We start from the raw sequence: 21,994 nt of genomic DNA on the forward strand, positions 1-21,994 counted from the left end.
GAAGAGCAGGACAAACATGTGAAAGCAGGCAACCTTACGCCAGTGACAGAGCCAACAGCGTGGATAAGCAACATGGTGACAGTAGCTAAACCGGACAAGATAAGAATCTGCATTGACCCAAAGCCTCTCAATCAGGCACTTCTCAGGTCCCATTACCACATGCCAACGCTAGAAGACGTCTTGTACAAACTGCCCAAGGCTCGTGTCTTCACACTGGTTGATGCTCGTGACGCCTTTCTCCAGTGCAAGCTTGATGAGGAAAGCAGCCGCTTGACGACATTCTGGACCCCATGGGGTCGGATGAGATGGCTCAAACTTCCGTTTGGAGTCTCAGTGGCGCCAGAGATCTATCAGCACAAGCAACATGAGCTGCTATCAGGCCTGGCTGGCATCGAGACTATTGTGGATGACATCCTGGTGGTCGGGTGTGGCGATACGGACGCAGAGGCTGAAGAGGACCACAACACCAACTTAAGAGCTCTCATGCAACGGTGCAGGGCTGTGAAGCTCAGATTGAGTGAACGCAAGCTGCAGTTCAAGCTCAAAGCTGTACATTTCCACGGCCATGTACTATCTACAGAAGGACTGAACATCGACCCAGAGAAAACTCAAGCAGTGTTGGACATGCCGACGCCCACGGATGCTAAGGCAGTGCAACGCATGATCGGATTTGTGACATATCTGGCTAAGTTCCTGCCAAGGCTATCGGAGATCTGTGAGCCTCTTCGCAGACTCCTGGATAACGACACGACATGGCACTGGCTGCCAAAACACGATGATGCAATACGCGAGATAAAGCGGATGGTCACCAACACGCCGGTTCTCAAATATTATGACGTCACAAAGCCTGTAACGATCCAGAGTGATGCCAGCATGAATGGACTGGGGCAGAGTTCCCGTTAGCCGGTAATTACCGGACTACTACCGGTAAAATATGCTGAAGACCGGCAAATCTAAATCTCTCCGGTCAAAGTGTCCGTTCAAAATAATTTCCGTTTAGCGCAATACCACATCATTTGCGCAACTTGCGCCATTTATGTGACAGACAAAAGAGTATGTGACAGACAAGAATAGTCAATTCTAATGTCTAACACGTAATGTGGAGAAAGAGATGTCCTGTATGGGTTGATTGTGCGTTGATCTGTTGGTAATGCCTCGGGGTTCCGGTGGGCATGTAAACAAATGCATAATGCTGCGCTATACTTTGCAGCCTCATCCGGTTTCATAGCGACGCTTATTGTTTAGGTGTCTTTTAATAAGCAGGTAGTCCTATCATTAGCTAGAACTAGCTGGATCTGATCGATATGGGAATAAACGCGAGTGAAGTCTAATCTGACGGGAGAGAGAGATCAGCTGCTGCTGACGAGTCGACACGCAGCTCTGCATGATCACATGCAGCGGTGATCAGAACAAAACACACACCAGGTTAGAATAGCACACGTAACTATTTTAATGACCTCTCAAACTACCATAACTAGTTATAGATATGTTTAGTTTTACTGTCGGGTCACTCATTACTGGATCCGCGAGCTGCATGATACTGACGGGCTGTCAGGAGAGGGAGAGTGCTCCGTTTATTATTCCCGTGTTGTTGTAAATTACTGTACACTTTTGAATAATGTAGTTAATCTACTATAATTAGTTTGTTTAATATCGAATCATATCAATTTGTTTTAAAGCACAATAAATAACAAAGAAGACCTTTGACCTGCACTTTTCTCATTTTTCCGGAAGATTTAAACTTTAATGTTGACCGGCGAAAAAATATTCTAACGGGAACTCTGGACTGGGGTGTTGCTTGCTGCAAAAGGGGCAGCCCATAGACTTTGCCTCACGCGCACTGACACAGACTGAGCAAAACTACGCTCAAATAGAGAAAGAGTGCTTAAGCATAGTTTATGCATGCCAGAGATTTCACCAGTACCTATACGCAGGGCCGGTGTTGCAGTATAACGTGAGTCATGACAACTGGCGACATTCTATTATTTTTGTCATAGGAATCCGGGGCGTGTACATTGAGGACCCATTGTTGATTTACCATGTCGATCGCCTCGTTTGTCGTTTACGTTCATCTTTTGCTATATCTGCCTTCCTAAGATCACTTTGATGCACATTCAGTACTCGTATGTGAGGTTGTGGGTGAGAGGTGGATATCGTGACGCTTACAGGGAGGTATCGAACATTACAAAGTAGGTGACTGTGTGGATGCCTGTTCAAAATATTGCAAACTTGAATAAATCATTTACATTATATATTTGTGTCCGACTTTCATTTGTACATCGTTCTTAATGTGATGTATAGTAGCTCTGATAGCGGTCCATACCTTCAGACAGCCTAAAAGTAAAACACAAGTCGTTTATTCACAGCCCGAACGCTCATCGAGATGACTGGATCACTCATGACAGGTTGTGATCAGCTCCGATTAAATTGTGATATCAATGCTGTAGCTATTCTCCAGGGAGCACGTTTTTTTTATGAAATACCTGTATCCCTCTCATCACAACAAGACTCTACACTGTGCAGGAAAAACAATTACATACATGAAAATAACCTTGATGCATGGGAATGAAACACACAAACTATCTTCCGTGGCTATACTGATATGTCACAGTAACAGTCAACCACAGAAACGTAAGTCCAGCGGGGCACAAGTTGAATACATATAATACAGTAGTTATATTGTGCCTTTAAGCCATGCTTTAAGCCTATACGTTTAACCCATAAGAACCCGGATCCATTTCTACTTTTGGGGGAATTAAGGGGAACGTCATTTAGACTAAATAGACCACCTAGAACACATTTCTGACAGGTAACCCCCCCAGTGTGAAATATCTGAAATGTGACATATGTCACATTGGGCTTTAATTGTAAAGTAACTCTTATGTATAACTTAATTAATGAGGATGATTTTTTTGGTTTACATGTGTTTGAACATACTTTGAATTGAATAATAAAGAATATGTTAACTAAATATAATTGAATCAGCTAAATGAACTGAGCAGATCATAATCATATTTGTAATTGTGCATACAGTATATGTCACTCCGGGTTTACTGTGAATGTTTAGGGTTAATGTCCCGATGTGACATCAGTGTCACAGCAATATTCTTGGCATTAGTTTCATATCAATGTCATCAATAAATGTTTCTACAACAGGTTATATGTAATCAGAATCAGAAAAGAGCCCAAGACAGCTTAATGTTTAACAAATGACATGTCATGTAAGCATTTTTATTCTTAAATGGCTTGAATGTTAACTTTAGCAACAAAAAACCTTTCCAAATGTAGCTAGTTCTGTCACATGTGTTAGCCTGGCACATGGACATCTTGGACATGTTGTTATGGGAACACAAAAGCAAATGACAAGGACCATAACCCACCAGACTGTTCAGTGTGTGTCACTTAAGGACTTCATGAGATACAAAAGGCTAAAGCTGTATAAGGAACTTTCCAGAACAGTTAAAGTTCATGTAACACCTGTGTCTGCAATTCTGTCTGCCTTCCGTGTTGCACCATGAGGACCCACTGATATAAAATGCTTAACTGTCTAAGTTGCAACCATGCACTTTTTGGAGGGCTAAGCGCCAGCTTGACATATTTTTGGCTTCATTTATAGAAGGAAAGACAACAGTGATAGTTATGTTTCAGAATATCATTTATTGGAAATTGTTAGAACAATCTCACTGGTCACCGGCTTGAGCTTCAACCTCAGGATCCATGTATCTGTGATCCTCTCCAGAAGGGAAGGAGTCATCACATACAGAGCATCAACTAGTTCCTGAGCAGTGTCCTTCACATGCTGATATCCAAGAGAGGGAGTCACACAGTCACAAGATGGAGGAATAGAAAGCAGTATTCAATGTTTACTTCAGATTAGCTCCACGTCAGAAATGAGCATGCTTGTCATATGTCTATCTCCATAGAGGCTGAATCATCATGTTAATCACATAGCTATCATATGCCTCAAACAGTCCTGATGCTCTTCTAGGTCATCACACATCCTGTCATGTTCACAGCTGCAGCTGGGACACCTTTGTTATCATGTTACTCTCATACTGGAAGAGGACATTCAGGATTTTGCCAACATAAATAATAAACTGTGTGTGTGTGTGTGTGTGTGTGTGTGTGTGTGTGTGTGTGTGTGTGTGTGTGTGTGTGTGTGTGTGTGTGTGTGTGTGTGTGTGTGTGTGTGTGTGTGTGTGTGTGTGTGTGTGTGTGTGTGTGTGTGTGTGTGTGTGTGTCTAAGAAGTGCAGCCTTTACAAAAGAAATCTGCATTGACAGAGGGCTCCCCAACACAGTACGTGTGGTACCACATAGTGCACCCAGTGCACTCGATCTTAAAATAAACAGAAAAGAGACATGTTAGACTATTGACAAACATTTTACATCACTCATCCAGAGTAAGCAGTAATGAAGTTGTTTACATTTCATTAAGCAAGCAATGTATAGTTTTAGATCTTAGCTGTTTAGAGTCCATGCTCAGAAGTTTCTTCAACTGCTCCAGTGTCCTCCCAAAGTGCAAAGACATGCAAGTTTGGTGAATTAAAGTAAACATTTATAATATCTGTTATAGAGAGTGTTCACCCAGTGATGTAGAGGTAACCAATCCAGGGTGTATCCCAGTCTTCCACACTGTCAGAAAAAAGGGTACGGTGGAGGTCCATTTATGTTCTCTAAGGTACAACTGCTGGTGATGTACCCTCAAAGGGTCATAGTTGATCCATAAGGTACTAATAGGTACTTTTTCTAGGTTGATAAGGTACATATAAGTTCCAAACTGAGAAAGGGTCCATGTCTGTACCATTTTTCCATCATATAGGGGTACAATCACAAAGATGTCAGTGTGTGACCAAAATGCTGTTGGGGGATGGGATGGTTAATGCAACAGGGCTGCTAAGGCAATTGTGAAATCTGGTTTTGTGCGTGCACACATTCATTAAGCCTAGGTTCAACAATACTTTTTTATTGTCTGTGAAATTTGATTAGAAGGAATTGAGTTGTAATGTAGACCTACACAATTCCATGTAATATTTAGGCTGAAGCCTTTTAGAGGCTGGAAATATTAGAATTGGAAAGCAAATTACTTAATTTCAAATATTTATCCAGGAAACAACAGTGATGATAAGGCTAAATAAAGAGCTACAATGGTGGATTTTGATATTTGAATGAGAGTTCACACATGCGCATTCGGTGTAGCAGTACACCGTCATTTGCTTATTCAAACTTCAAACTGTCATTTGCACTTGGCGGCAAACCATGGAGCTTTCAACCGAGGAGCTTCTCCAGAAGTTGGAAGAGTCAGGAATAAAGGTGACCGAAGAAGAGGCACAGAGATTCAGAGGTAATATTATGTTGACATACTGCGTTATATGTTCTATGAAATCTATTCTGTCTAAACTGAAGAAACTAACTGAACTGAATGGCTAAATTGCTAGCTAGCGTTATCTAGAAAATTGACGTTATCAGCCTAGGGTTAGCTACCGTTAGCTTGCTAAACTCAGCCATTTAACCGTTTTATCGCTCCAAAAATACAGGTTCCAGTGCATGACCAAGGTATGGCTTTATAGACCATATCTGCTAAGTTAAATGATTTATCTAAAGGTCGTGTCTAATTGAGTTGAACCGAATGGCTTGCTTGCTAGCTAAAAAGCTAGTTAGCTAAAGTTAGTGAACCTATTGAAGCTAACATTAAGTGCGGTCAATCTGAAATAGCCTGTGAGGTTCCACTTTAATAAGTTAACCTTAAGACAGTGGAAATCCTAACAATTGTTACGATTGCACGTTAACGGTTCAGTAATGTTATGCCTTCATGAGTGTAATAAGGGCTTAATTTGCCATGTCGTTGTGTTTGACATGCTTCTTGTTGTTTTTTACGTTATCCTGTTGATTACGTCATCAGCTTGCTCAGCGTGATTTCTCCTCAGTCCGCAGATTTCTGCCGTGAGGTACAAGTGTTTTAAAAGGTTTGAGAAACCTTGTTAATCCATTAACGTTAGTTCAGTTCATGGTGCAGCTATCGACGTGCCATTGTATTGAATAGGACTGTCTACACAGAGGCGTGTTTTCGAGTACAGGAGTTATATTATAGTTGCTTGTTTTTGGCTAATGTTAGCTTGATTGAGTGAAGCTCTTGTACGTGATCCCGTCTCTCAAGTAAGGCTGCACCTGAAAGAGAAGCCGCTGAGTTTTGTGCTTGTGCTCCTATTACTTTGTCCAGGTGTGATTGTATGTTGTGCTGAGTCAATGTTTTTCCTAATAAGTTAGCCCTGAAATGTGTGTAGCACTGACCGGCTGCACATAAAAGCTACTAAACCAGGCGCTATTGATGTCGTTTATCAAATGCGTTTATGCTCCGCATGTGTCAGTAATGTCTGTTTTGGACGGTGACCAGTAACCTGCTCTCACGGTAGCTATTGATTTGACTACACACTGGTAGACCAAGAGTAACCGTTTCTTTTATAAAAGATGTGCTCTATTTACTCTTTCAATGTATATATTTTGTATTTGTTTGGTTTGAAAAATGACTATTAAACAGCATTCACACTAATTATGTGTTACTTTGGGGTTGATCTGTCTACTACTGGTAATACAAGTTCCTCATCTCCTCCCTTCCCCACCCCATGTCAGAAATGAGGCAAGGGGGAGACTGCCTGCTGGATTCGTTCTTCCAACTTCAGACCAAACTTGATAACAAAGAAGCTTGTCAGAAGTCATCCAGAGATCGACATAGGATCATTCGTGTTCTCCATGAAGCAATAATAGAATACACAATGTAAGTCAGTATTGTCCATTTTTACTCTTTGCTTCACCAATATACTTCAGGCAGATAAGATGCAAAGCCAAATTTACTGTGGGAAGTGATGAATTGTGGGAATTTCAAGATCCATGCTAAGATGTATGTTCACAATTGTGGCTTTTAAACAGCAATTTGTTGGTAGAGTATAAATAGCTGTATTCCTTAATGTAATCTTTCTTACAGGCATCCCACCAACACAGAATATGTGCAAGTAGTTCAAGCACTTATTATGAAGTACCCCTTCCTTAAGGATCTGGAGAGAAATGGCTATGTAAGTTAAAAAGATAGTTGATGTGATATTATGCAGCTAGTTATTTTCCGATGTAATGATTTTGGAAACATTGAATGATATAAAATACAATAATGCATACAAATGTATTATGTTTATGCTTTCCTTGGATACGTTCATTTAATTGTTTTTTAATAGTGCGGGTTATCTTTGTTTCATTGTCTGTGTTAGCATACCTGGCATCAGTCCCTCAAATGCAAATTCAAAGCAGAGCGTGCACCTTTAATCCACGAAGATGAAGTGAAAAGGAGTAAGGAAAAGTTTGGTCACAAGAGAGCCAGAGAGTCTACGAAAGCTGCAAGAAGCTGTTGCAGATCTGTGTCAGGAGTGAGTGAATGTATGTAGCTGCATACCTTGATTGGAGAAGTCATTGTGCACAATAATATTTTACTGGAAGTGTCTGTGAACAGTATTTTTTTGTGGTTGCAAAATTCTAGTTCAGATGAGATAAAAAAAAATGTTGCATTGTGAAGTTGAACTTCAAACTTGAACTGTTTCCTTTTCACTTCTTATTTCCAACAGGTGCCTGCTGTAATCGGTGAGGATGCATCCTCTATTGAGAGGCATGTGCACGTTCTGCAAATGCAGTATGAGAAGATGAACCCAGACACCTCTTTTGTAAAAGACCGAATGCAGCTAACTTTTTCATGGCACCGAAAGGAGATCGCGGATGGAATGACAGTTGAGGATGTCAATGTAAGTACTCCATAGCACTCGGAACTGTAACAGTCAATTTCATTGAAAAGAAGAAAAGAGAGTTCTTTTAATACTGGTCTGGTCCTTCAATATTGAGATGATTTGGTAAAATGACTAATGAATTTCCCCTTTCTATTAACTCTTTTCAGTTGTGCGATGAGGTTGACAGGATCCAGCCATCTGCGGTGAACTTGTGCCGGCGTTGGAAAGAGGGCTTCACCGGCATAGTGCCGAAGGTGGTCAAGCTAGAAAATCCCCATTAGCCAAAATGTACTCTGAAGCGAGGGAGGAAATGTTGGCAGAGGATCTACCAGGTATTCTACCGTTTTATTTTTGTTTATGGTCAGTGCTTTTTTTAAAGCGCTTTTGTAGAAAATAAATCATTATTTTATGAGTTATTTTTCTCTCGTACTAAAAGGCTTTAATAGGCACAGACTGGGTTTTCATTCAACTTTTGCATTCAATTTACAGAAAAGTCAACATGTTGCCTGAAGTGATTTCCATCTGCTTTGTGCACTCTTATCAAAAGGCAGTCAACTAGGCTAGGTCTTGAAAATCTCATTTGAGAATCTCAAATTACGTTTTTATTAGGGCTGTCAGTCGATTAAAATAGTTAATCGCGATTAATCGCAAATTAATCGCACATTTTTGATCTGTTCTAAATGTACCTTAGAGGAATATTTTTCAAGTTTTGAATACTCTTATCAACATATGAGTGGACAAATATGCTTTATGCTAATGTTTATTATCATTTGAACAATGACAAATATTCTCATGAATATTAAACACAACAACCTGGAACCTCTCATACAATACAAATGGTGTGTGTGTGTGTGTGTGTGTGTGTGTGTGTGTGTGTGTGTGTGTGTGTGTGTGTGTGTGTGTGTGTGTGTGTGTGTGTGTGTGTGTGTGTGTGTGTGTGTGTGTGTGTGTGTGTGTGTGTGTGTGTGTGTGTGTGTGTGTGTGTGTGTGTGTGTGTGTGTGTGTGTGTGTGTGTGTGTGTGTGTGTGTGTGTGTGTGTGTGTGTGTGTGTGTGTGTGTGCCTGGACGCTGCGAATGTTGCGCGCATTAACACTAGCTGAGTGTGCTGACTACTCCTACAATGTCTGGCTTCCTGCATAAAGTCAAGTGCTCGGCGCAGTTGTGGCGAAATGTCGCTCCTCTGTTTTCATTTAAACAACTCCTTATATCCGTTAGCGCAGCTAGCTAGCACCAGATGCTAACAACAACAATGCACGTAATGTCTCTCTCTCGCTCGGGCCACACACACACACACCCTCCCGGTCCTCCCGATGGCCAGTCGGTGCCTGCCGGTGAGTGGAAGTGTGGTCTGCCACAAGCGGGCGGCAGGAGCGGGGCTGTCAGCATCAGCTTGTAGATGGTATTTTAAACTGGATGCGCTCTGAAGCTACGGGGCGGCCGAGGAAAAGAATACACATGCGCTAATCGCGTTAAAATAATTAGTGGCGTTAATTTTTTTTTGCGTTAACGCGTTAACTTGACAGCCCTAGTTTAAATGTTTAACTTTGATTTATTCCACCTTGTCCTACAGATGTGGACTTCCGTGCTGCGCTGATCCTGCTGCCCCACATCTTTAAAGAGAAGGCCGACCAGTTCATTACATTGGGACAGGTATGGAGTTAATGCCTTATAATCTACAGGGGTAAAACACTTGTTTTTGTCTCACTAGAAAATTGTAATAATTAAGTTTCATGCTGTTTTTTGCTAGACTATGATGATGGTATGGAGCCTTGATCATGAAGCTGGATCGGTTTTAATAACTTGCTAACTTCACCATTGTTCTGTAATTTTTCTTTTTCTCTGAATAGCACGACGCTCCAAGTCCCTACCCAACTGTATACAGTTGGTAGACACCGACTGGAAGACGGCCTTTACCAGGAAGGTTTTGGTCAAATTGGACAGTGTGGATCTATGCAGGGGCGCAGGAGTTGAAGATGGGGTAATTTCAGCCTTCTGTGCCTACTTTGTTTTCAACTTAGCTTACCCACCCTACATGACGAATACGCTGACCTTTCTCCAACGTACTACACTAGACATTATTGAGGTGGGTGAAAAGCCCTTACCAGTCACTGTGACCCGAATGATCAATCTACTGTACTAAAAATGCCACGACCATATAGATGTACAAGGTGTAGAAGAACCACCTTCACCTTAATGAAACTGGTTCAACATGTTGGTCTTATCCACGCCCACAAAGCCAACTTTAATATTACTTGTGGACTAAATGACTGCAAGTCAACGTTCACATTATACAAATCATTCAGGCGTCATGTGTATCGTAAACATGGAGAGCACGTGCTACCTGATAGCGGTGCGAATGATATGGACAATGACACTGATCTAAACAATGACAATGATATGGACAACATGGACAATGATCTACAGCCTGAGGCTAGGGCAGACATACCACCTAGTATGGATGAACTATTGGGAGTTTTCCCAAGACAACATTCTTGATGAATTTGAGATGGTGACAGGGGCAAGTACAGATACTCTGTTTTCATCGCTCCCATTAGAGTTACAGAGATGTCTTGCTCGTGTACACGGCAGTCAAGAAGCATTAAAAAAACATGCAGCATGTTTCAATGGTCATAAATTGACAGTGTAAAATATGCATGTAAAGATGTGTTGATTGTTGATTACATGATTTACATGCAGAGAATATTCCTCTTTTTTTCATAATCAAATATATTTTAAATGTTAACACACTGTGGCTTCTATGCCGTAAGCTTCTTGTCCCAATGTCTTATGATTCACACCTGCATGCATACACAGTCAATGTTGATACTCAATGGAGTGTTAATAAACCAGGACAAGAAAATGTTTAAGGGAATTGTGACTTAAAAGGGGGAAAGCTATTGTTCAATGAAATGCGTTATGCTGGATTGTATTGTATTGTGTGGCATTGATACATTTAACATTATTCTGAAATTCTGTATTGATAGAAAATATGTTTTTGTGATGTGGCATTTTTATATGAATTTTAATGTGATATTGCCATAAATTGTATGATTTAAATGTTGAAAGTGTTATAGATTGATGATGTAATTATTTTTTATGTTAATAAATGTGAGAAAAAATATTTTTTTTACTGTGTCCCATGTTGTACCGAGTACAAATTTGCCATCATAAGGTACAATGCTCTTGTCACTGGGGCAGTACCCTTTAAAGGCCAAATTTGTACCATTTCCAAGGGTACATTTAAGTCCTAGAGCATCAAGGTCCATTATTGTCCCCAGGGGTACATATTTGCCCCCATAAGGTACAAACTGTAAGGGTACTAATATGTACCCTTGTTAAGGGGTACAATGGGTGTACCTTTGAGGGTACTGCCCCAGTGACGAGCTGTTGGACCCCTAAAGGTACAAATTTAGCACATTATTTCTGACAGTGCAGCCAAATGTTGGTCAGGAAATAAATACAACTTCTTACCCATTCATTCCCATGCATCAAGGTTATTTTCATGTATATAATTGTTTTTTCTGCACAGTGTAGAGTCTTGTTGTGATGAGAGGGATACAGGTATTTCATAAAAAAACGTGCTCCCTGGAGAATAGCTACAGCATTGATATCACAATTTAATCGGAGCTGATCACAACCTGTCATGAGTGATCCAGTCATCTCGATGAGCGTTCGGGCTGTGAATAAACGAATTGTGTTTTACTTTTAGGCTGTCTGAAGGTATGGACAGCTACCAGAGCTACTATACATCACATTAAGAAAGATGTACAAATGAAAGTCGGACACAAATATATAATTTAAATGATTTATTCAAGTTTGCAATATTTTGAACAGGCATCCACACAGTCACCTACTTTGTAATGTTCGATACCTCCCTGTAAGCGTCACGATATCCACCTCTCACCCACAACCTCACATACGAGTACTGAATGTGCATCAAAGTGATCTTAGGAAGGCAGATATAGCAAAAGATGAACGTAAACGACAAACGAGACGATCGACATGGTAAGTCAACAATGGGTCCTCAATGTACACGCCCCGGATTCCTATGACGAAAATAATAGAATGTCGCCAGTTGTCATGACTCACGTTATACTGCAACACCGGACTGGGACAATAAGTCAGGCCGGGAATTATACACCCAGCCAGGCCACTACCAGTTTTTTGTGCCATTTTGCTGGATTTATTTGTCAATATTTACAGCGTTGCTGCCCGTAGTGATAGCCCTCTAAATCTACTTCCAAAAAATAAACATGGAGATGGGTTACTATTTAAACAAATGTGCAAATCTATTTAGGAACCTATTCATGTGAACATATTTTAAGTGGGAGTGGACCTCAAATCCTATAGGGGGGTCCGGGGGCATTCTCCCCCGGTAAGATTTTTTTTTAAATGTTGGACTTAAAGTTGGGGTAGGTCATTTTGGAGAAACCAGCTGGAGTGCACTAGAATTTGAAAATACACAACCGGAACAAATCTGCCACTTCCTCACAGAGCCCCTCCTCCAACACACACGAACGCTCACATGACCAATGAGGGCACGAGATAAGTTTGTGCACAGATGGAAGGCTGACAGGCAGGTAGGCCATCCAGTTACTTTAGCCGGGCCGGCTCAGATGATTGGTCGTGCTTTTTACAGCGCCACGGCTTCCACAGATGATATTTTTTAATGGATTTTTTGTCAAAGCACTTCAGATATTCATTGCTATCGAGATGTTAAGAGCATTCCATGGAATATAACAACAAGTGTATCTTGAGCTGGTTTCTCAAACTTACCTACCCCACCTTTAAATGCATCAATCTGGTTCACTTTAAGGGGGAAATAAAGAGAGAGACTACACCCACATGAAACAGAACTGTATACATTTAAATAATCATAAAATCATAATAACATGGCCATAACCAATAACATACCATATCCAATATGATAAAACATTGAAACTTGTTTATTTATTTGTTTTTGGTTCATTTATAGTTGTGAGTGTGTCTGGGCTCCTGAACCAGCCTCACCTGTCTCCCCCCTTCTCCTCTGAGGCAGCAGCAAAGACTAGTTTTAGCTCTCAACAAGTTTTTAAAGTTTATCTTACATTTGTTCACCTAGTTAACGTTTTTTTATTATTATTCATGCATATTTTACTAATCACTCTCCCTTCAAATGGAAATATGTGTTTTCGTGAATGGTGACCAAACCGTGAGACCCACTGAGAACTAAGTTAACTATCTAAACACTGTGAGGAAATATTTGTATGTATTCATGTTAGTAAACTATCAAGATGCTTAAAAAGGGAAAATGATTTGGGTAGAACACTGTGAACTGTTTTTGGGGCCTGTGAACATTTGGTTTTTTGAGGACAAAGGAAGAGGGGGAAGGTGTGGAGTTAACATACAGTCATCTCAGATCCCTGTGATAATGATGTGAGGTGTTGATGATAATTTGGGCAGCCAATCACTGGTCTGGAAGGGAGGCGCAGATAACTCCTCCTCTGGTCAGCGAGGTATTTAGACAGGAACCCCGCTGTGTGCCCTCTCTCTCTCTCCTCTCGCTGGCACACGTGAGTATCAGGTAAATGTGGGATCCCACAGATAAACTGTATTTAATTTGTACTGTATTGATTGTAATGCATTGTTTTATTACCATTAAAGTTGATTATTGTTTAATGGTTACTTGGCAGCAGTGAATTCCTTCCTGTAAGAATAATCAGCATGTTTAGGGATGCGAGGAGATTTAAGAAAGCGGACGAGTTGTCCACCAAATCTCCTAACAAATGGTGATCTCGACGTGCCGAATAAACAGAGCTGTGGAAGGATTCTGACGGCCAGACTGGGTCGGGAACAAACACTTTTAGACACCTCAGACAATCGCAGAGCCCTGCAGCTACAAATAAGGTAAACAAAACTGTACGATTGTCTGTAGGCGTTTCACAGTGTTTTTGAAGTTTGAATGGAATATACGATGCATGTTTTTACTATGTTAGGAAAGTTATATAAAACATGTGAAAGTTGATCGCAAGGTAGACTGAGAGTCCTGCGTGACGAGATAGGAAGCGGTTTGGCGTGGATTTTAGGTAGTTTATTCCTAAGTGGCGTGGAAACGGTGCAGTTCGTGGGCTGTGAGGTGAAATTCCTGCACGACGAAACCTGGAAATTCGATTTTTCAGATCGAATCGCCGTTTAAAACTGAGGTTCAATAGCAGACTGGGGGCCATAAGCTGAAGTGCCAGCGTTTGCTATTTGTTCAAGTAATTTGAAAGGCTGACGTAAACATAACGTTGATCGCAAGGTAGACAGAGAGTCCTGCGTGACGACATATGAAGCACGTTATCAAGCTAGACAAACTGTACGGGGAATAAATCTGTGTGATTTTTACCTGAATAACCTGTGTGGGCGATTGTCTGTGGTAATCAGACATTCGCTCAGAAGAGTGAAGCTCATTTGTGCTCTGCTGCTGCCATCTAGTGGCTGAAAGGGGGGGAAGCACGTTAATTAAGTCAGATAAATAAAAGCGAAGTCAATATATTGCGTCAGAATAGTAAAGACGATTCTGAAATTCCAGGGAGTTATCGGGAGCAATGGGAACAGATTAAGAGATTGATTTTAAGTGGAATCAAACAGGGGGATAAAGAAAAGGCTTGTATATTTAAATAAATAAGCTGTCTGTAGGTTGTCATTGTTGATTAGTACAGACCTTGTTTTATGTTGGTAAATGTAATGGTACAAGAGCAAGCTATTCATCACAATTGTATTTTTAGGTTATGAATAAAACAAAAAGTAGTAGCCTAGGTGGTAGGCAGAAGGGTTTTTGAACGCTTGTCAGTAATGTTTATATGACAGGGGTGCTTAGGCCCGCTTCGGTTTTCAATGTCCGCCATCACGTTAAAACAGAGGATTGGTGGCATTTTCAGTTCATTGCTTGCTTCCACACGCCTTCCCCCTCCTTGTCTCTTTCACGACTATAGTTAATGCATTAGAACGATTGTCAATTTGCCGTGTTTCTAGAAATCGGACTCGCTGTTCCGGAACGGCCTTTCAAAATAAAAGCCAAAGGCCGCTGTTCGCCAGAGATGCCTTCACAATAAAACAGTAATTTGCTTAACAATATATTTAACTTATATTGCGTCCTTAAATATTGATTTTAATTCATTACAGATCTAACCTGCTTGTAACACAACTTAGATAAACAATTTCAAGTGGTTAGAGGGGGTTTCCTGTCTGGCTCATTTGATTTAGAACTGAAGTAAGGGAGAATAGTGTTTTATGAGTCATTCCTCATGGTTTCTAAAGATAAATCATCAGTTTGTCTGGACTTTGATATAGAGATAGGATCATGGTGGAGAAGGAAGACCTTTTTTGGTTTCAAATTAAAGAAGATTTTAAGGATGAAGTAAGCAGGACTTCAACTGGCCAAAAGAGATTTTAAAGTTTAATATTCTTGGTTAGCAAACAAGACATCTGATTATTATGTCACACATGATAATCTTGCTATAGAAACTAGCTTAAAATATTGGAGAAAATATGTAGATGTTCTTTCGTAGTGTGTGGAATATGTGATGCTGGAAACATGTACGTTTTTCAATGTATAGGAGAAAATGGTTTCCTGAAAGAGTTATGTTGGGTAAATATGTAGCAATGGATGAAACAATTTTTAGAGTGAGTTTTTGTGATATCATTAGTAGACATCAATTATGTTGTTTAGATGGCATTTAACAATTAAGACAGATAGTATGATTAGAAAGAGTCAGAGTGGAAAGGGTTGGATTTATTTAACCTCAGTGTGCTAGATTTTTTATAGGTAATGCGTCCCGAGACCTGGACTCCCCCTCTGAGTTAGAAAAGGCTACGATCCCGACCCTCCAAGCAGACAAAAGACCTAACCCAACAGGAGACTCCTCCTTCTCCATCGAACAGACAGAGAACCAGAGCTGAAACAACAACAACAAGACTGCAGCCAGAACTATCTCCACCTGTGGCATCCAGAACCAAACAGCATGCTGACGGGCAGAGATCTACGCTCATCAGTCCCTCAGACGGGACCATGAAGTTCCAAGCTGAGCACAAGAGCAAAGTGTGGGACATGAGAGCAGAATCCGCCCTCCATAAAAACAGCAGGGAGACTGTAAAGGAGGAGATGAAATGCAAAGCAGTGCAAGAACATTGGCATGATGGGGCATGCAGATGTAACTGGGCCAATGGCTGACAGCGGATGAAGTTACAGCTGATGGACTGAAGAGAACACAGAATCAGAGGAGTTGGCATGGTGGATTAGAAGTGAGGAGGCCGGGGTCACGGCTTGAGAAAACCAGAGGAGGAGAAAAGGAAAACGGGAATGAGTGAGTTTACACATAAACACACTTATTCACAAAACGCACATTTAAAGCATAAATACGTAAAGACAGAAAGATTTATTAAATTAAAAATAGCAGTAAACTATTAGAGTAAAATGAGAACACACTGAGGGTTAAAGGGGGAGACATGACAGAGTACGACCATATTCTTCAATCTTTTCATCATGTAAACAAAATATTCTTTGACATTTTTTATTCACGTGTGAATAAAGTAGTGGGATAGTTTTAGGAACCACTCTATAAGACACATCTTTATCTGTATGGATAATGTTAAAGGGAGAGCTGGTGCCAAGCCAGATATCGTATTCCAATCTAAATAATTGATTTCACCATTGTAGCATGGTTATTACCATAGGAAATATGAAATGATTTCTGTTTTTAAATCCTTGATAAAGGAGGGAGTAATTGTTGCATGTTCGGACATCCAGAGTTCCACACACTGCTAAAGAGTTTAACATTGATTTTTAGGTGGACCAGAATTGAAGACGTGTGGTTGTTATACCATTGTTATCGTGAACAAAAGATAAATATAAATAAGTGAAGATAAGAAGATGTATTGACCATAAATTAGTCAATTGGTAAATAAAAATAGCGGAAAAGAGGAGAACTATTAAAGTGAAGTGGAAAATCAGTCTAAAACACACTGATAGGAAAGGGGGGGCATGAAGGAAGTATGCACTGGACTTTTTATTCGTGTGTGAATTTGGTAGTGTTTTAATTTGTTACAGTATTGATCAGTTCAAAGGGAGAGTTTTAGTAACAGCTCTATGAGATCAGATAAATATTTATTTATATAGGTCATGTTGAAGGGAAAGCTGGTTCTAAACAAAATATAGTATTTCAATTTGAGGTACTGGTTTCATGTTCAGACACCCAGAGTTCCACGCACTGTTAAAGAGGGTAACATTGTTCTTTAAGTGCACCAGAATTGAAGATAAATTGATAGAATGAGTTATGGAATACATAGCAGATCTTTACAGATCCTAGTAATGTTTTGACACAAGATAGTGATGTACACATGTTTCTGAAATAGATCTATTAGTCATTATAATACTAATTAGGTGTAAATGAATTGCAGTAATAGTAATAGTACAATAAGGAAGTGACATTTTTTTTTGGCTAGACACTTTTCAGGGAATGTGGGAAACAGCAAGGAGGGGTTGGAGATATCTTGAACATTATAGTTGTAATTGTGAATTAATAAATGATGGCGCTCCATATATACAGATTTTTATAGACGAAGGATGCTGGCCTGCATGTGCTGGAAGATCGGAGTCTCTGCAGAGCACGACACATGGCCAAAAAGACTGAGACCAACTGACCGACAGGGTAACTTGGGAAGGCACTGTCAATGACTGACTCTGCGGTGAACCTGACCAAACCTGACTTTACAACCTGACAGTGTGAGTGTGAGTGTGTGTATGTCAGCACCTGATCAGTGCAACTGCATGATTTAAAACGATGACTAATCAAGCATGTTTTGGACTAACACATTATTTTTGTGTGATAATAATGTGTGAAATGAGAGGTTTCCTAACATTGCACAAAAGGGGAAACCGTTTCTAATCTTCTTGATGATGTTTCACTCCCACAGGAGGTGGCGGTTTGAAGAATGTGAAACTCAAACTATGACATTTGGAATTCTGTTTCTTTTAGGACTGAATGATGGGGAGAAACACTCTCAAGTGTTTACTGTGGAAAATGATGGATGTACATTTGGGAAAAATGTTTGGTATTGTCTTATGATCCATTATGACCTGAAGGTTTTCTTCCCATACAGGTTTTTGTTTACACATGAGATAATGTGTAAAAAAGGGGGAGTGTAAACTTTACAATGTACATTTTTCATTTAGGGACTGAAAGGAACCGGCTGGCCCAACTCGATTGTTCAATCTGACCATTGATTGACAGTTTTAGAATTGACCTGCTCCATATCTGGGGATAACACACTGTTTGATGAATGTTGACATGTCTCTAATATTGATTGAATTATAGCAGGTAACACAGATAAAGAATCAGTGGCCAAGGGGCTACCAGAGAGATGTCAGTCCAGAATGGAATAATGGAAGAAACTGACCTGTGAGTAATGTGTCAACTAATGTTTCAACAGGTATTAAAGTAACTAAGGTTTGAAATGTAGAAAGAACATATTTACAGTTAAAGTTAAAACATAGTAATGTAATGAGATAGAATGTAATTTGGACAACATCATGTAACTAGCCTGGTAAAGAAGTAAAAGCCATAGACTTTATTGTTGAGGTCATTATGGGGATATACATTTAATCTAAATACATAATAGAAAGACATTTGATGACAGTTTGTTGGAATTCTGTATTCATTTTTTCAGCGGGATAATATCTAAGAACTGACGGGTAGAAGCAGTATCACCAGGAAGCCATTCACTTTGTTAGTATTGTGATTTTGGTTGTTTTTGAATCCATAATATTAGTGTGTTTCTTTACCAGAAACATTAGCAGTTCAAATCATATTTTTAGATTTTTAATGGGATCTCAGGGATTTTATTTTTAAATAAACACAGATGCTTGTCAGAAATTCAGAGCTATTGAAATATGTTATTTAGATTACCTAAAGATGTTGGGGTTCTTATTTAGTGGGCACAGTCCAAGTAAGGATTAAGATTCTGAAGCTGCACAATTAATTTAGAAAACCTGTTCACAGACGTCTGTTTTAAGACACCCCACCAACAGGCTCCAAGTGGCCACGCACTGGTGGGTCAAACAGCCGAGGGCCCCAGAGCCCGGAGCGTAGGCTTGAGGGATTTGTATCAGATTTCTCCACACAGGTTGTGGATGCCAAAAGGGGGACCCGAGACGCAGGAGGCTGACTGTCAACCCCAGGCTCTCCGGCCCCGACCGAGTGACCCAGAGGACATCCATCCAGCAGTCGTCCCGGGAGGCATCATCATCGGACCGGAGAAGGAAGATCGGGAGGACATCTATTCAGCATCGACTCGGAAGCCGCCATCAGCAAGCCGGAGGAGAAGGAAGACATCTCTCTAGCAGGCAGCCCAGAAGCCGCCGTCAGCGGATCAGAGGGGACAAAGACACGGCAAGCCAGGACGGCACAGGGGACTCCACTCTCCGCTGAAACAGGAGTGTGTGTTAAGTACAACCTGACGGTGTATGGAGCCAGCCAGGCCTGCCAAGCTATGGGCAGCCTCTACCATGACAGCTGCTTCACCTGCAGCGCCTGTAGTCGAAGGCTGAGAGGGAAGGCGTTCTACTATGACGCAGGAAGGGTTTTCTGTGAAGAGGACTTTCTGTACTCTGGGTTCCAGCAGTCTGCAGACAAGTGCAACGCAGGTGGTATTCTAATCATGGACATGCAGGCCGGCAGGCCCTGGGGAAGTCTTACCGCCCCGGTTGCTTCCGCTGCGTCATCTGCAACGAGAGCCTGGACGGAGTGCCCTTCACTGTGGACACTGAGAATAAAATCTACTGTCTGAAAGACTACCACAGGGTCCTGGCGCCTAAATGTGCTGCGTGTAACCAGCCCATCCTGCCCTCAGAGATGGTCTGATGAAACCATTCGAGTTGTATCCGGAGAGGACAAGTATGGAGACTCAGCAGACAAGGATGCATTTTTTTTTTGCAAGTGCCTTGTGTAAGTTGCACTCTTTTTTAAGAGTGCAAAAGGGGGAATTGTGAGGAAATATTTGTATGTATTCATGTTAGTAAACTATCAAGATGCTTAAAAAGGGGAAATGATTTGGGTAGAACACTGTGAACTGTTTTTGGGGCCTGTGAACATTTGGTTTTTTGAGGACAAAGGAAGAGGGGGAAGGTGTGGAGTTAACATACAGTCATCTCAGATCCCTGTGATAATGATGTGAGGTGTTGATGATAATTTGGGCAGCCAATCACTGGTCTGGAAGGGAGGCGCAGATAACTCCTCCTCTGGTCAGCGAGGTATTTAGACAGGAACCCCGCTGTGTGCCCTCTCTCTCTCTCCTCTCGCTGGCACACGTGAGTATCAGGTAAATGTGGGATCCCACAGATAAACTGTATTTAATTTGTACTGTATTGATTGTAATGCATTGTTTTATTACCATTAAAGTGGATTATTGTTTTATTACCATTAAAGTGGATTATTGTTTAACGGTTACTTGGCAGCAGTGAATTCCTTCCTGTAAGAATAATCAGCATGTTTAGGGACGCGAGGAGATTTAAGAAAGCGGACGAGTTGTCCACCAAATCTCCTAACAACACTCAGCAGAGTCCTTTACCTCACCTGAGCTGTAGTTATCAGTCTCTCAGTCTGACTGGAGAGGACTCTCCTCCACCTTGTTGTTGAAACAGCTCCTTATATCCGTTAGCGCAGCTAGCTAGCACCAAATGCTAACAACAACAATAGCCTACACGTAACCGATGCGCGCGCTTTCTCTCTCTTGCTCACTTGCGCCACACATACACACACACACACCCTCCCGAGCTTGAATGACACAGAGACCAATCGAGGGCATTAGTGTATGGTCTGTATGAAAGTGGCCATGTCGGCAGGCCACATCATGTAGACAGCCAGTCACCCTCTGTGAGGCAGAGTCAGACCCACATTTGCGCAGCGTTGCACAGCGACAGAAGTTGAACATTGTTCAACTTCTGTCGCCTGAGACGCCTCGCTCTGCTACCTACAATCCAGTTCGGCGAAAAAGCGCGGCTACGTGACGTCACCCCATTGAAAGTGAATGGGCAGATTGGAGCAGATTGGAGCTTTCGACGCTGTCGACGCTGTCGTGTAGACGGGCCGTCAGATGAAAGAGAGCTGTATACTTTACAATAATCCAAACATCTTTAGAATATGATCACAACCAATAACAAATCATTTAAACTTGCTTATTCTTATCTTATGTTACCTAGTTAGCATTCTTTCTTTTTATTTATGCATATTTTATTAATCACTCCCCTTTTAAACAGTTTTTTTTTTTTACTGTCCTATAGTACACTTTGGAATGATTTCTTACTTTATTTTTTACAACTAGGCTATATTAAATAGATAAAGGTGTGCTCTCTCGCTCTCTCTCTGTCTCGCTCGCTCACAGAGGCTGTGTGCTCCTCCGTGGCGATGACGGCTTGCATTAAAAAATAATAATAAACATAGGCCTACATGTATGTGTAAAGTGGGGGGAAACAAACGGGATTTCGAAAAGTGTCATGGTTAAACTCCTTATGAAGTCGTGAGGTGCCGCTCCACATTGCTTTTCTTCCCGACTGCAACGCTGTTTTGTGCGTGTGTGTGTGTGTGTGTGTGTGTGTGTGTGTGTGTGTGTGTGTGTGTGTGTGTGTGTGTGTGTGTGTGTGTGTGTGTGTGTGTGTGTGTGTGTGTGTGTGTGTGTGTGTGTGTGTGTGTGTGTGTGTGTGTGTGTGTGTGTGTGTGTGTGTGTGTGTGTGTGTGTGTGTGTGTGTGTGTGTGTGTGTGTGTGTGTGTGTGTGTGTGTGTGTGTGTGAGAGCGTTTCAGAACATTTCACATGTGTGTATGAGAGATTTTTACATATGTCTGTAAATGATTTTGGTTGCAGTTGTGTTTGTGTGAGCAGGCTCGGATTGGCCATCGGGAGATTCGGGATTTTTCCTGGTGGGCCGCTGCCTTTGGTGGGCCGCTGCCTTTGGTGGGCCGCTGCCTTTGGTGGGCCGCTGCCTTTGGTGGGCCGCTGCCTTTGGTGGGCCGCTGCCTTTGGTGGGCCGCTGCCTTTGGTGGGCCGCTGGCTCTGGCGGGCCGCTGGCGGGCCGCTGGCGGGCCGCTGGCGGGCCGCTGGCAGCCGCTGACTCTGGCATTGGTGGGCCGTGGACTTTCACAGCGCCGCAAGGATCGCGGCCACTCTAGTCAATGGGTGCTATTCCACCAGACGCGCCGCGTTACGGCTCAGAAG

General features: G+C 41.5%; 1 long non-coding RNA gene across 1 annotated transcript; it reads left to right on the forward strand.

The window, feature by feature from the left end:
* The first annotated feature begins 6,691 nt into the window (after positions 1 to 6,691).
* On the forward strand, positions 6,692 to 7,716 carry LOC117445029 (uncharacterized). The gene is made up of 4 exons (XR_011643185.1): positions 6,692 to 6,773; positions 6,981 to 7,068; positions 7,258 to 7,413; positions 7,609 to 7,716. It is a non-coding gene; the product is annotated as an uncharacterized lncRNA (long non-coding RNA).
* The last annotated feature ends 14,278 nt before the right edge of the window (positions 7,717 to 21,994 follow it).

The sequence above is a fragment of the Pseudochaenichthys georgianus genome, chromosome 4, assembly GCF_902827115.2.
Source record: "Pseudochaenichthys georgianus chromosome 4, fPseGeo1.2, whole genome shotgun sequence".
Lineage (NCBI taxonomy): Eukaryota > Metazoa > Chordata > Actinopteri > Perciformes > Channichthyidae > Pseudochaenichthys > Pseudochaenichthys georgianus.